This window comes from Strix aluco, chromosome 27 (genome assembly GCF_031877795.1).
Source record: "Strix aluco isolate bStrAlu1 chromosome 27, bStrAlu1.hap1, whole genome shotgun sequence".
Lineage (NCBI taxonomy): Eukaryota > Metazoa > Chordata > Aves > Strigiformes > Strigidae > Strix > Strix aluco.
The window spans coordinates 4051528-4064627 of record NC_133957.1 but is presented as its reverse complement, the minus strand read 5'-3'; the positions used below and the strand labels follow the sequence as shown (position 1 = coordinate 4064627).

At 38.2% G+C, this 13100-nt stretch overlaps 1 long non-coding RNA gene across 2 annotated transcripts; it reads left to right on the top strand.

The window, feature by feature from the left end:
• The first annotated feature begins 1063 nt into the window (after positions 1-1063).
• Positions 1064-11637, top strand: LOC141915928 (uncharacterized). Of its 2 annotated transcripts, XR_012621033.1 has the most exons (6): positions 1064-1233; positions 4513-4698; positions 6563-6630; positions 7801-7943; positions 8951-9025; positions 10951-11637. It is a non-coding gene; the product is annotated as an uncharacterized LOC141915928 (long non-coding RNA). The 2 variants fall into 2 exon arrangements; XR_012621034.1 differs by lacking the exon at positions 8951-9025.
• Positions 11638-13100: the final 1463 nt, after the last annotated feature.

Sequence of the window (13100 nt, the reverse complement as noted above, 5' to 3'; positions counted from 1 at the left end):
TGTAAGAGATTTGCAATAAGTTGTGTGAAACACATTAATATAATTAGAAGAATCTCCATATATCCCAATATTGTCTTATTTCACAATCATGGAGTTTTACTTAAAATTTGTAAAATTCTTTAAGCATTTCAGCTGAAGAGCCCCCCAAAGTGCCACGCTCTGTTATATAACTAAGTATCTGACATAATTCATAGCAAGAGGAAAAAAGATTTAAAGCAACTTTGCAGCATGTAGTTTCTCCTTGTGAATTATTTTCCCCGTATTTTTACACAATAGTGTAAATTAATTACAGATGTGCCAGTTTTAGCTCTGTGTTTATCAAATGAAATTACACCGAGATTCCCAATAGCAAGTTTTATGAAGGCCTACAGTTTTGGAAATATTTAAGTTGATGAAAAATCAATTTTTCACTTATTAGTTCTCATTTCACAAACAGAATCTTCTTTGTTCATAACTGACTGCTGCAACAGCTTTGAGCCTTTGATTATTACCAATTATTTGACAATTTGTGCCTTCTGGCTCTAATTCATAGGGCAGGATGAAGGAAAAGGATAGTGAATTATTCACTAACATTTGGCTTAATTACAATCAAATGACCCTTTCAAATTGAAAAGCACTTGGTGAAAAGCAGAAGACAAATAAGATTTTTTTCTGTATAAATAATGAATAGCCTTAATTTTTAAATTTAAAACAACCCCCCAAAATACCCTACACTATCTATTCCATAGCTTTGTAATCAGACGTACTTTGGTTTTGTGAGTTCAGAACACATTCTGTTTGACCTCCGTGGAGTTTTCTTTCACATCTGATCTTGCAGCTGCTTAGCTTTAGGGACTGTAATTCTATTCCACTAAAAAAATTATGCTGAAAGCTCCATAAGGATTTTTCCTTCCAATTTACGCCTGAACTAAACAGATGAGTTATATTGCAGGACTATGTGTGTGTGCAAGTACTAGATTTGCAAAAACCAACATTTGCTTCACAATTCAAATACTAAGCAGTATCGCAGTCACTTAACTGTGCTCTTCTTAATCCTGGATCTTCTTGTAAAGGACAAGAAGACGTCATTGTTTATAATGTGGGACTGATATTCTGGATGGCGATCCGTGGGGAGGACTTGCTATTTCGCCTCGGGTTTGTATCATACCAAAATACCTGCAGACTTTCACTCCTCACTAGATACCGGAGGCAGTCCTGAGAGTGACCTGTGGCCCTTTGTTAGACGAAGGTAAGGTGAGTACTTCATGCTAAACCAGAGCATTTTCCTGTTGCAGTGCATCTCCATTGCTCTTTCACCATATGTTTCTTGTTGTCTGAAAACAACTGACTAAATATTTTTGTTCTTCAGGTGCCTGTTCCAGTATCACTTTTCTTTCTAAAATATACTGATTTTGATCCAGACAGTAACCAGAGATGCATATAGTTTCACACCTCACCCGACTCCTGTTTTTCCTGTTTGGTTCTATCTTTCTTTGTTTCTTTTACCCTCACATAACCCATTTTGCGATGTATTTCTTTTGTCACCTGCCCCAGTATGTATCTTACACTTGATTTCCTCTGTAGCACTCCCAGCTGTTTTAGACTGCTCTTCTGGCATCTTCCAGTTGTAGCAATTTTGTGCAGCCCATCCATCTACTCTTACTAAATGAACAGATTTTTTTCCCTTTCCTCATTCTTTCCTATACAAATATCATTACCCTTTTTCAATTCAGTTTACCTTCTCTCTCTCCAGTTTGGTAGCAGATTTAAACTTTGATTTATTCTGTATAGCTTCATAGATGTCTTCACCTTGCAGATATAACAAGTCTGTTTTTCTCAAAATAAAGAAAAATTTACAGATCTCATATTGCTTTCACTTTTTCCTTCTCTGACAGCTCCTTGGTTCTGCCTCTCTCCTGTTTTCACATTTGGTCCTCCTTTAGTGTCCACTAGTTCAATACAGAAAAGTGCTTTCTGCATTTGTGAGCTCTCGGATCCCCTTCTGAGCCATCACTTGATCTGTTCAGTTTTCGTTCTGTTCTGTAGTGCTTTAGCTCTCAAATCTTCCTTTTGCACATAGCTCTAGTTCCTTGCTGGGTTTTACTGGTTTCCTTATGTATTTCCTCATTCTTACCGTCTGTCACCGAGCAGCCGCTTTGTTGCTTTCTGATGCCTGCAAAGTCCTCGCTGGACCGCGGGTGGAACGGCTTCTGAGCCACTCTGAGTCTCCAGGTTTTGTTTCCATGGCTGTGTAAACGTCTCCAGGGAGAAAGGAGGAGCTGAGGGGCTTGGACTTGTTTGGGTTTTGACCTTGGGGAGGGTATGACCTGAGATGTCAGGTCTCATTTGGTGGAGCAGAGCTTTTTGGAAAGCAGAGGCCCCTAAGAGAAATGGAAGCTGGCGATAGACGAGAATACTTCTAAGACGTGCCTTCTCAAAATTTTTTCTGCCATTTGAGAAGGAGCAGTGTTAATTGCTGAGAAAAATGAGTTGCTGTAGCTTGTTGGGTGCTATGTAGGGAGAGAAACAAAATGTGGGGATGGGGAAAAAAGGGTGTAATGATTCTCCTGGTCACAAGTAGAGGCGAAAGGCAAAGTGCCGTTTGTCTGTGCAACCAGTGGCTCAGGTGCCTGATGGAGAAAAGGTTTCTGTAGCTCAAGCCTTTGTTTTCTGAACTGAGGGCAGGGTTTCTTGTCTCTGTGATCTTGTTGGCTTAGGTGTGAATGGCATGCTTGACCAAGCTTGAAATCCCAGGCTACTGGAAATGCCAAAAGTGAAGGCATTGAGCCTGGATAATTCCTCTCTTCAAGGTTCATGAGTCCAGTCTTCAGTCTGACAGTTGTAGGTGTCATTCATATTTTAAAATCTTGCCACAGGGCTAATTCTACTCAAAATTATGCCTCCTCAGAGTGCTATGAGTGATAGTTTCTTGGTGCTTGAGGCTATAGCCAGAAAACTTGAGGTGTAGCAGGTAAGTCTCCCTTTGTTTGTAAGTGGGAACGGTGTCGGGCTGTCATTGTCACTTGATGTATTTTCTTTCTTGGTAACAGGCAGATGCTGGAATAAGCCCGCGTGTTTTCCCCTCAGCTCGTCCAGGCTCAGCCACTAAAGATGCTGGAGCAGGGATGAGGCGGTCAGGCTCCTGTGAACGGTGACTGCTTCCAGTCCTTGTGTGGTACCATGTCTGCTGCCTCCTGCCATGGTTCCCAAGGGACGTACGGCTCATTCTGTAGTGCTGTTACTTCCTTTAAGGATCTGTTCCTAAGATAATTCTTCAGTTCCCTTTCTCTTATTTTTCAGTTATTATTCCTTATTCCCATTGTTCTTTTACAGGGCTGTGTCAAACTATACAAAACCCATTACTGTTGTATGGTTTTACAAAATATTTTTTCAGCTACATTTGAATTTTATTCTTTCCTTCTACCATTTGTTTGTGGTCTAATTTTTTTTAATGGCAGGGTAATATTTCTTGATGTATTAACAGTCCTCCTCTAACCAGTCAGAGTAGCGCATATTCATTTTGTTGTAACGCTTTTGCTCTGCTTCCTTAATTTTTTTGTTTTCAATTGCATTTTAATCCCTTTCCCTTTGTCCAGCTTTTGATGTTATTTAAATTTTGAGCTGTCCGTTGTAAACAGTTGTCTATTATGTTGTTAGTCTTTTGTTTTTGAGGAGCTGTAATGGATTATTTATGCCTCCTATGTATCTCTGGGACTCTCTGCTTCTACTTTTTCCACAGAAGTAGATTTTAATTCTGTTTTCACTTATTTCTGAATTATTTTCCCCACATGTACTTGAAATCCAAGAGGCTCAAAGTCTTCTGTTGTATGGGTTCAATGACAGTACAGTATCTCTTGGTCAGCAAGCTTTGTTACTTTTTAATTCCATACCTTTCTCTATTAGTAAGAGGTTATTTAGAATTTATTTTCCTTTTTATGGATTTACCATACTTATATTCTGCAACTCCCCCTTCAGCCATAGATTCTTTCAGTATTAGCCTTTTATTAAAGAAACTGAAAGCTTAAAATTCAGCTAGTGGTTGTGAACATGTAAACTCTGATTTGAATTATTGGTTCTTCTGTAGGTTTGTGAAATCTTGGATCAAATTGCTAAACTTGTCAGAGGGTGCTATGCAAGTTGAGCACAAACTAAAGCACTTTAAATTCAGACGATCTTTCTTAGTCTCAATTCCTCACCTGTAAAATAGGGTGAGTATTTCTAAACTTTGTAGTCAGTTTAGACTTTATGGCTTTTAAGCAGGAATTCTTCTAGGAATGTATACTAAATTTATACATCTGTTGTGTCCTCTAAACCAATTCAAGGATTTTTGATTTGCTGTTTTTCCCTTTCTTTTTTTAATGATTGTGCATGTAAATCTGCTAACAGGACTTTTAAGTGGTTTTTTTATTTGCCTTGTAAAATGTAGGGCTTAATCCGTTATCAAGCGTTCAGTACATATTTGTAAACCACAGGCTAGAACTAAAATACTGTATTTGTATCACTACTCTTTTTTTAGCTGTTGTAAATTCGCAGGGAATTGTGAAGAGAGGTGAAGTTGTGTTCGAGGCTGCCAGAAGCTGCAGAATCCCAATCCTGATGGGAACACCTGGAGGTGACCAGAAGAGGACAGTGCAGATTGTTGCTGATTCCATCCCCGACTTGCCTGAACTGGGGCTTATTGACAAGGAGCTGGCAACCAGTGGAGCTGGAAATCCCAAGGTAGAACAGATGATTAGAGACTCTACTAAAGCCTTAAGCAACTTGTCACTGCAATGACAACTTACTGCATTTTAGGAAGCAGCTTCCTGGTTTAGGAGCAGGAAGTCTCCACATCGTTATCAGGGTTAATATAGCATATTTAAAAAGGACTCAACGTGCCAGTAAAATAACAGAGTAGAGATAATATGCAGTCACAGAATAATTGTGTCTAATTTCTGAAGCTATCTTGAGCAAAGGCAACAAGTCCTTCTAAGGTATTTGAGACATACACTCAGGGGTACTGTCTTTCAGTTTATAATATTACTGTAGAAAACTCTGATTGCTTCTCTTATTGTTATGGGTTGTCTGTTATGTTGAAAGAACTACGTAGCTGGTATCCAAAGACTGTCCCAGACCTATTTCAGATGATGCAGTTCAGACTGTGGTGGGAGAAAGGACTAAACTACTGGCATTTTTTTTAGATACTGCATTTTATTGATTGCTTTTTTTATTGCAATATTGTTATAAAATGGGTTCTGTGCGGGCTTCAACTGTCAGTTCAATACTAAAGTTCAGTGCAATACTATAAAAAACAGTTCAGTTGGTAGGCTTTTTAAGCCATAGCCTATTAGAATGAAAGTTCATTAATTTATACTTTATTCCTGTTGTTGATAGTGACTTAAATCCTGCTTATAAACACCTTGAGAAATAAAATATGAACTGCCTTTGGCTCCATATGCAAATGATCCATAAGGGCTCAGCATTAACAGTCTAGTTTTTGCCTCCTGCATATAAAAGGCAATAGTTACTATGCATTGTAAATCACAGAGTAAAGAAACTACAATAAAACAAAAACTAATTTTACAGTTCTGCGAATTCCTGCAGAAAACCTGTAGAACTATAGGGTATCTTTTATTATTGCCAGCTTGTCATGTATAAAACAGGGAAGAGTAAATTTTGATTTTTTTTTTTTTTTTTTATCCCCAACTAGTGCTGTGTTTTTCACTTGCTTGAAGAGTAACGGTACTCATAGTTGCAGTCATAGTTTGTAACCAAATTGTTCATATTTAGAGATAAAAATACAGTGGAATTTCTACATTAAGTTAATGTGCTAACTTTATATGGGAGGTTCTAGGAGGACTTCGGAACAAAATAGTGTATTCAAAAGCAAATTCAGTACACTAACTGTAAAGTTTGGGTTTATTTAAGCTGGTATATTTTGCATTAGGTACTGTTTGTAGCATTGGGTTGTAAACGTACTAAACTGTATATTTTTCAAGAGCTTTTTTAAATTCCAAGTATTCACTGGTTTGTAGTGTAAGTTTCACGTCATATTTAGGTTTGAGCCTTTCTATGAAGGAGCACCAGTATTTTCCTTGCAGTAGTATTGGTGTGTAAGCTGTTTAAGGAATGTTTAATTCTAATTAGAATACTTACCTCACTTAGTGTTCATTTTTAGATTGGGCTTTGTTAATTGTAAGAACTTGCATAATTGCTATAAATATCTGCTTTAAAACAGATTTAACATATTGCACGAATCTTGAGTTGTAACACTGTTATTGAAAAGCACTTTTAAATTTCTTACTAGAAGGACCATCAGAGTACAACTAATGTTGAGATTTATTTTTTCTATACTGTCTGATGTTACTGAAAGATGTTGTTATTCTTTCATATATTTTTTATAAAATTATAAATTACATTTCTATAAACTAAAACCCTGTCATAGTACCATATGGTCTTTTCCAAAACATTTTCTGTTTGTGTTAACATGTTTATATTATTTTCCCTTGGTGGAGATTAAAATGATGTTGAACAATGCTGACTGACTTTCACTTTCTTTTCACTTCCTGTGTATCTTGGCTGTCAAAAACTTCAAATGGAACAGTTCATTGGAAAGACAAGGAGATGTGTTTTTCATAGTTAATGTAACTGATACTGCAGTGAGTCTTAAGGGTGAGTAGTACAAGGTTTGTCAACGGCAAATGACTTCTCTAAGAGTTAATGTGTTGACCTCTTAAGGTGAGCTTGGAAGTTCTGTATCCAAATACTTTTTAAGATGTCATCGTAAGGGGTTAAAGTCACTTTACAATTCCAAGTTATGTGCCATTACCTATGTTGTTGAAAGTCCTGTTTTAAGTATTTTATTGTTACAGGTGTTAAACTGTAAACTAAGTGTCTGTTAAGGCTGCGGTAGTTTGTTAGAGGTCTTTTATAAATCAGCATCTCAGAGAACCAAACGTTTGCAGCAGAGCCTGCTAGTTTTCAGACTCACCTGTAAAATTTGTGATTGTTAAGCAACAGCCACACTGACTGCATTTTCAGTGTTCATTGTAAAGTTAGAATTGGTAAACAGGTAACTCCTCCTTCGTACTTTTCAAAAATTTTGATTTAGTGTCATATTTGACTTGGTTGTTAAAACCAAAATATTAATTTCTATACATTAACAAACTGGTCCAAGATAAATGTGTACTATGTTTCAAAAAGAAGTGATGAAACCATTTCTAAGTTGAATTTAGACCACAGATACTGTACGATTCACAGTTCAGCTTTATTGAGATTGCATGGCTGTAAAAGGAAGGAAATTGATGTAACATGTCCTTGGATCCATTTATGTTTAAGGGGAAAAAACCCCAGTTATTCTTTCTTAAGATGGAATAAATCAGTGATCATTAGGCAAAGTTCACTGAAAATTTCATCATGGAAACCTTGCCTTGACCTACCACCATCAAAATTTTTAGCTTTGACAAGAACTTTTGTGGAACACGAAGACGTATGAAAGTCTCCTAGGAGAATGCCATATAGCCACAAACTTTATGGGGGAAAAGGGTTTTGTGGGTTTTTTTAATTGCAGTGGTAACTATAAAATCCTCCCATAATAGGAAGGAGTGTTTCAGAACTGATGCCCTAACTTACAACCAAAAAATTATCTCGAGGAAAGATCTAGTAGGTCTTGTCTTTCATAATAAGGCATTAGTTTGACTCAAATTACTTAGAAAACAGAGAGGATTGTTCAATAGCTTATAGTTAATGTATGAACATGCATTTGTTGCTAGTCATCCATGAGTGAAATTTATTTAAAAAATAAACTGAAAAGTTGGTGTTTTCGTCTATTTGATTTGACAGTTGGCGCATCGAGCTCCAGCCCCCCTTGCCTCTCTGACAGCTGACACGCAGTGTAGAGCTTGGCACTGGAAACACTGGGTGTTGTGCTTACACTGGCTAAATCCTAGCTTTAGATGGTAATATCGATCTCTTTCATGCTGAAGGTATGATTTTTTGTTTGTTTGTTTGTTTGACGTTGGTGTTTTCATTGTGAAGTCCCAGACTTGTATCATGAATACAAGGAAGAATTTGAGTCACAGATATGATTTAAAAAAAAAAAAATATGAAAACTAATTGGTAGACAGCTTATTGGGGGGGGACAGGTAGTTTTTATGTTTGGTGATTAATAAATGTCCATGCTGCCAGGTTCCTTCCTCCTTGCTGTTCCTTGCAGCTTGAGGAAGCTAATGATGCTGAAACTGTTCCCTGATACCTTCTGGTCCTGCCGCTGGAGTACGTTGTTCAGCAGTGTTCTGCCGCCTCTTACGCATACACCAAGGACACAATTATTTTCAGTGCTGGCTGCGTATGGCTTTTGTGGACTGTGAAGTGACACTTAGGAATTTCTTGTACTTTTACAAATTGTACTGTATAATTGTGTCCTGCATGCAGCGTAGCCACTTTGGGGAGAACACTCTCTGACAAATCCAGAAGCTATGAAGTTAGTAATCTTGGATCTAGACTTTGCTCACACGGTGCTGCCAGGAGCTGAAGGAGCTTGCCGAGTTCAGGAAGCTTCAGGGTCTAGGATCTTGGTGCTGCGTGCTATGCCAGTTCTTGAATAATTGAAAACATTATTTCAAGGAAACTGCAATCCGTTGATGAAGAAGAAAGTTCACTTGCTGTCTTTGCCCAGTGGAAGATGATCTTCCTTATACCCCCTGGTTGATTCTGAAATGCAGAGCGTATCAGAAGCAATAATAAAGGGCATCATCCCAAGTGATGCTGTGTCCTGAACTTGTCTTGGATTTAGCACGGGTTGTGTATTCCACAGCCATTCTAGAGGCAAGCTTGCAAATTGTTCAGTATGTGTCAGCTGTTAGCTTAGAGTTTAAATAGGTGTGATTTTCAGGTTTTTAGTCTTTCCTTGATCCCGACACTTTTGGTGATCCCTTGGATTTCCCATCCACTGCTCATCTAATTTTTCCTTCTTTATCTTATCCTTTTCCAGGCCACTTTGCACAGCCAGTCACTTTTTACCAAAGATCAGTAGAATTAATTCCTTCTTAAAAGAGACGATGTTTTGGTAAGCTGTATGAAGGATATTTCCTATTGCTAGGCCTGATTCTCTCCTAGGCTTACCATGGCAGTGGGAACAGGAGGTTTGTTTTGCTCAGTACCTCAGTACAAGTATGGTACCGACCTGTAGATGATCCTTAGAACAAAGCACATAACTCCTGCCCTACTTTCTACAGCCTTCTGAATGTGCAAAAATGCTGTGTTCTGCACATAGTACTGACTTCCTGAAACTAAATTCAGAATATTGTGGCAAGACAGAAATGCTGTTTTGATAGAAAAGATTGAATAAGGCATAGGAAATTATTGGGGTGGGGCTGTGGTTCTGATTTACCAGCCTGGTGCAGTTCTGACCTCCTTCCCAACAGCATACCTGAGATTAAACTTCTGGTTGTAGGTGAATTAAGTACAAAAATTGTGAAAAGGCTGCCAGTAATGTTAGGCACATCTTGTGTTACCAGTCCTGTGGTATTATGTTTTTCCAGTGCAGTGGTCTGTGGAGCCATGACACACTTCCGTAAATCATTTCTTCCTTCCTAAGTAACAGCATGGGTAATCAGTTAAACAGTTTGTTGTCAGATATAAGGCTAGTTATGTATTTCACTAACAAGATCCAAACTCTTTTTTGCAGTTGAGAGTAGACATCCTTTGAGCTTGACTGGAACTGATTATCTTTATTCTGGAAATGCATGTTTGATTTGTGCTTTTTAAAAAAAGGAAAAAAATTCAAGGCCAACCTAAAATACTGCATCTTGTCTTTATAGTGTCCTAAATCTAGTCCTTAGTAGAGTTATAACAGATTGCAGTGCTTTGCAAGAGCAAAGAGATGTCTCCTTCCTTTCGCTTTTGACACCTAAGAAGGATTGTAATTAATCCTGTTAGCCAAAAGCTTGTCATTTGTTCGGGGTCATTTTTGCCTTTGTATTTGCTACAGGAGCAGAAGAGGGCAAAAAAGACTTAGGGTCTATTTAGGTCTATAGCAGAGGTGAAACAAGGAAACTGAAAATTTCCTAAACAAAAAGCTGCAGCCCTCTCTCTACTTTCCTTGCATTGGAGCCACAGCCAGCAAGAGCCTCTTTGGGTTTTTTGTACGAATCAAGTAGAATCTTTCCTGGTATATGTAAGTATCAGCATATTTATTTGCTTCTTCCACATATTGTATGCTGGCTTCTGTCTCCTCGTTCTTTGCTAATCTTTCCTGTGACAACCATCCACCAAAAGTGTCACCAAGAGCATTCCGCTTCTTTGTGGTGGTGACCAGCAGTTTTTCTGTGTGGACAGTGTTCTCCAGCTGTGGCACAGCTTCCTGCTGACTGATTTTTACTTTATAGAAGCCTCCAGCTACTTAAAAATTATCAGCGTAGGGGCTTAGTGGAATTTGGGCTTACTTGTTTTGGTCTGTGGCTGCATTAGAGTTTGGATCTTGTTTAGAATATGAGATTTTCAGAAGTGGATGTGCCAAGACAGGCTCTGCATGTGCACCTGAGGATCTGAGTAAGTGGCAGGTGTACACAGCAACTTCTGTTGACAATTGTTTGTGTTTTATGACAAGCAGCTCAGTAGGGTCCCAGATCAGAAAGAGATGTTTGATTTCAGCCTGAGTAATTCATAAGATCTTGTTCAAGAATGGAAACAGAATCAGATTTTAATTTGATTCCTTTAAAAGTCAAAGCAAGCTGACAAGTATCAGAAGTAGGTGGGGGTGTTTTGTGAGACATCCGCTAGCATGGACCACCAAATCTTGTGTGTCTGATGGTTCTTAAGCTCAAGATACTGATTTTCTTGGCATACTATTGTAAATTAGATGAGTCAGTCCTTGCCAAGACTCCATCCATGATAATCACAGAAGTGCGGATTAGTGGAAAGCAGAGGGGGAAGGCGTTAGCTGCCAGTGACATGGTGCAGCTGCTGTAACCGTTCTCTGTTTTGTGATAGCCCTGTTCTGGCTTAGCAGAGGAAGTGATGGAAGATGCAGCCCTGCTTGTTGCTTTGTGGTCATAAGCAAGAGGGTGAAGTTCTGAAGCAGGTAAGTGGTTCTAAGGATTCTAATTCCTATTTATTTTCTTCTTTCATAACAGTTAAAGTGTAGTTATTTAACATTCAGGTGCTCTTAAAAAAAAAAAAAAAAGTTGATTCATACAGATACTGTCAGAAGAGTTTTAAATGGCATCAGAAACAATAGCCACAGCTCAGCTTCCATCTAGCAGAGATCTTGAGCCCAGGCTGTGGCTTGGGTGTGCTAAAGAGTGTTGTAAACTGCCCGGCTGCCAGAGGCAGCTCCAGCTGCAGCCCATGAGAAAGGCTGGTTGGTAACACCTCTGAACACCAGGCACCCAGTTCTGATCTCCGGGACACCTTGTGTCAGTTTTCAGGTCGCCCTGTGAGATCACACAATGCACTGCTTATTGCCATCCATATCTCCTGATTGACTTTAGTAGAATTTCCTAAAATACTGTTAGAAGTGCTTAGACTACTGGAAGTTGCAAACAGAAATATTGATGAAATTAACCTTTTCTGGATTAATTGTTTCAGCTTCATGGTATGCTGTCTCTGAAATTAATTCTGAGCTTAATTTGCTTTATCTTGGCCACTGTTTCTCAAAGTTGCCTTTTGTTAACTAAAAAAAAAACCAAACAAAAAACAACCACCATAACAAAAAAAACAACACAAAAAAACAAAACCCAAAACTTTTGGGAAACTTTCTATGAGCGGTGTTAAACGAATCACAGGAACTACGAGAAAATGCTTTAAGGATTTTTACTTGGGCATGCAATTAAACAATACACTTAAAGCTATTGATACCATGTTAGGATCGGACAACAAAATTCTACAAACACAAATTAGCTCAAAGAAATATCCTGTGATGAGATCATAAAGCTGGACTAGAGCTTGATATCATACTACTGAACAGAATTGGCAACCAATAAGTATTGAAAATCAAAGAATTATTTTAGATGGTAAAAATGAGACTGTATAAAAGCAAAGAAGTCTTGGCTTTTTTTTTTTTTTTTGAGGAGAAAAGCCAAACTTGGGCTTTCCTTCTTTCTAGTATGCAGTATCATCAGCTCTGTAAATGATGCTACTCTTCTGTCTCTCTCTTCTGTTACTGTTCCTAGATGTAAGCATGGTGTCACAAAGATGCAGTCTTAAAATGGAAGCCATAGTAAAACACAGCTGTATTTTCATCTCTGGAGGGAAAAATCACACAGGGTTTGCTTCCTAGGTGATTCCCTCCTATTTCTCCTTTTATGTTTACTGACTTTTAAACACATCAAGTAGTAAGACAGCAAAATAACTCTTCACTGTAACTCAAATAAATAATAGACACAGATAAACAGACCAGTGTATCTCTCAGGCCAACTTTCCTTGTGATTTCTATTTACTGCTGGTAGTGTTAGAAAGCTTTAAGAGTTCCCAGTTAAGAGTTACGTTATTAGCAAGTTGGAAACACCTGGAGTGTTAGCTCTTTCACTGATCTATAGAATAGATGCACGTCTTACCCAATCCAGAATTAAGCACAGTTTTTACAAACAAAGCAGTAAAAACTCTTATTGTGACAGAAGAATAAGTACAGTGTGCAGTGGCTAGATGACAAGGCAAGAGAAGTCTTTTGTGTTTTCTCTAGCCTGCGTTCAGTTACTCTTTAGGGAGTTGGATATTGAAGCAAAATGGGAGGGATAGAGCTGTAGACGTTCTGTGGTCCATCAAAGTTTCCCACTGTTCATTGTGATTAGATACAAGACTATATGCTGATAAAGTAATTTGAAAACTGCCAAGTCCTGTATCTGTGACTGTGAATACAACCCTGTGTAGCTCCTGATGCTTCATCAGCTGTGTCTGCTGCTAGGTGCAATTTTCCCTAAACTGTCATAAAAATCCAGAAAGTTACTAAGTGTTCTAGAGTCTAGTTTCATTCAGTTAATAAAAATTTGAAGTGTATTTCTTTGCTGGTTGACTAGAAAAACTAGTTCAAAGAAAGATATGCTGTGGAAAAAACTGTCTAAAGAAAGATGACATTTTTCTGAATGTGCAGTTTGCTAGGCCGTAAGACAAGGACGAAAAGTGAAGCTTGATTTAATGCTATT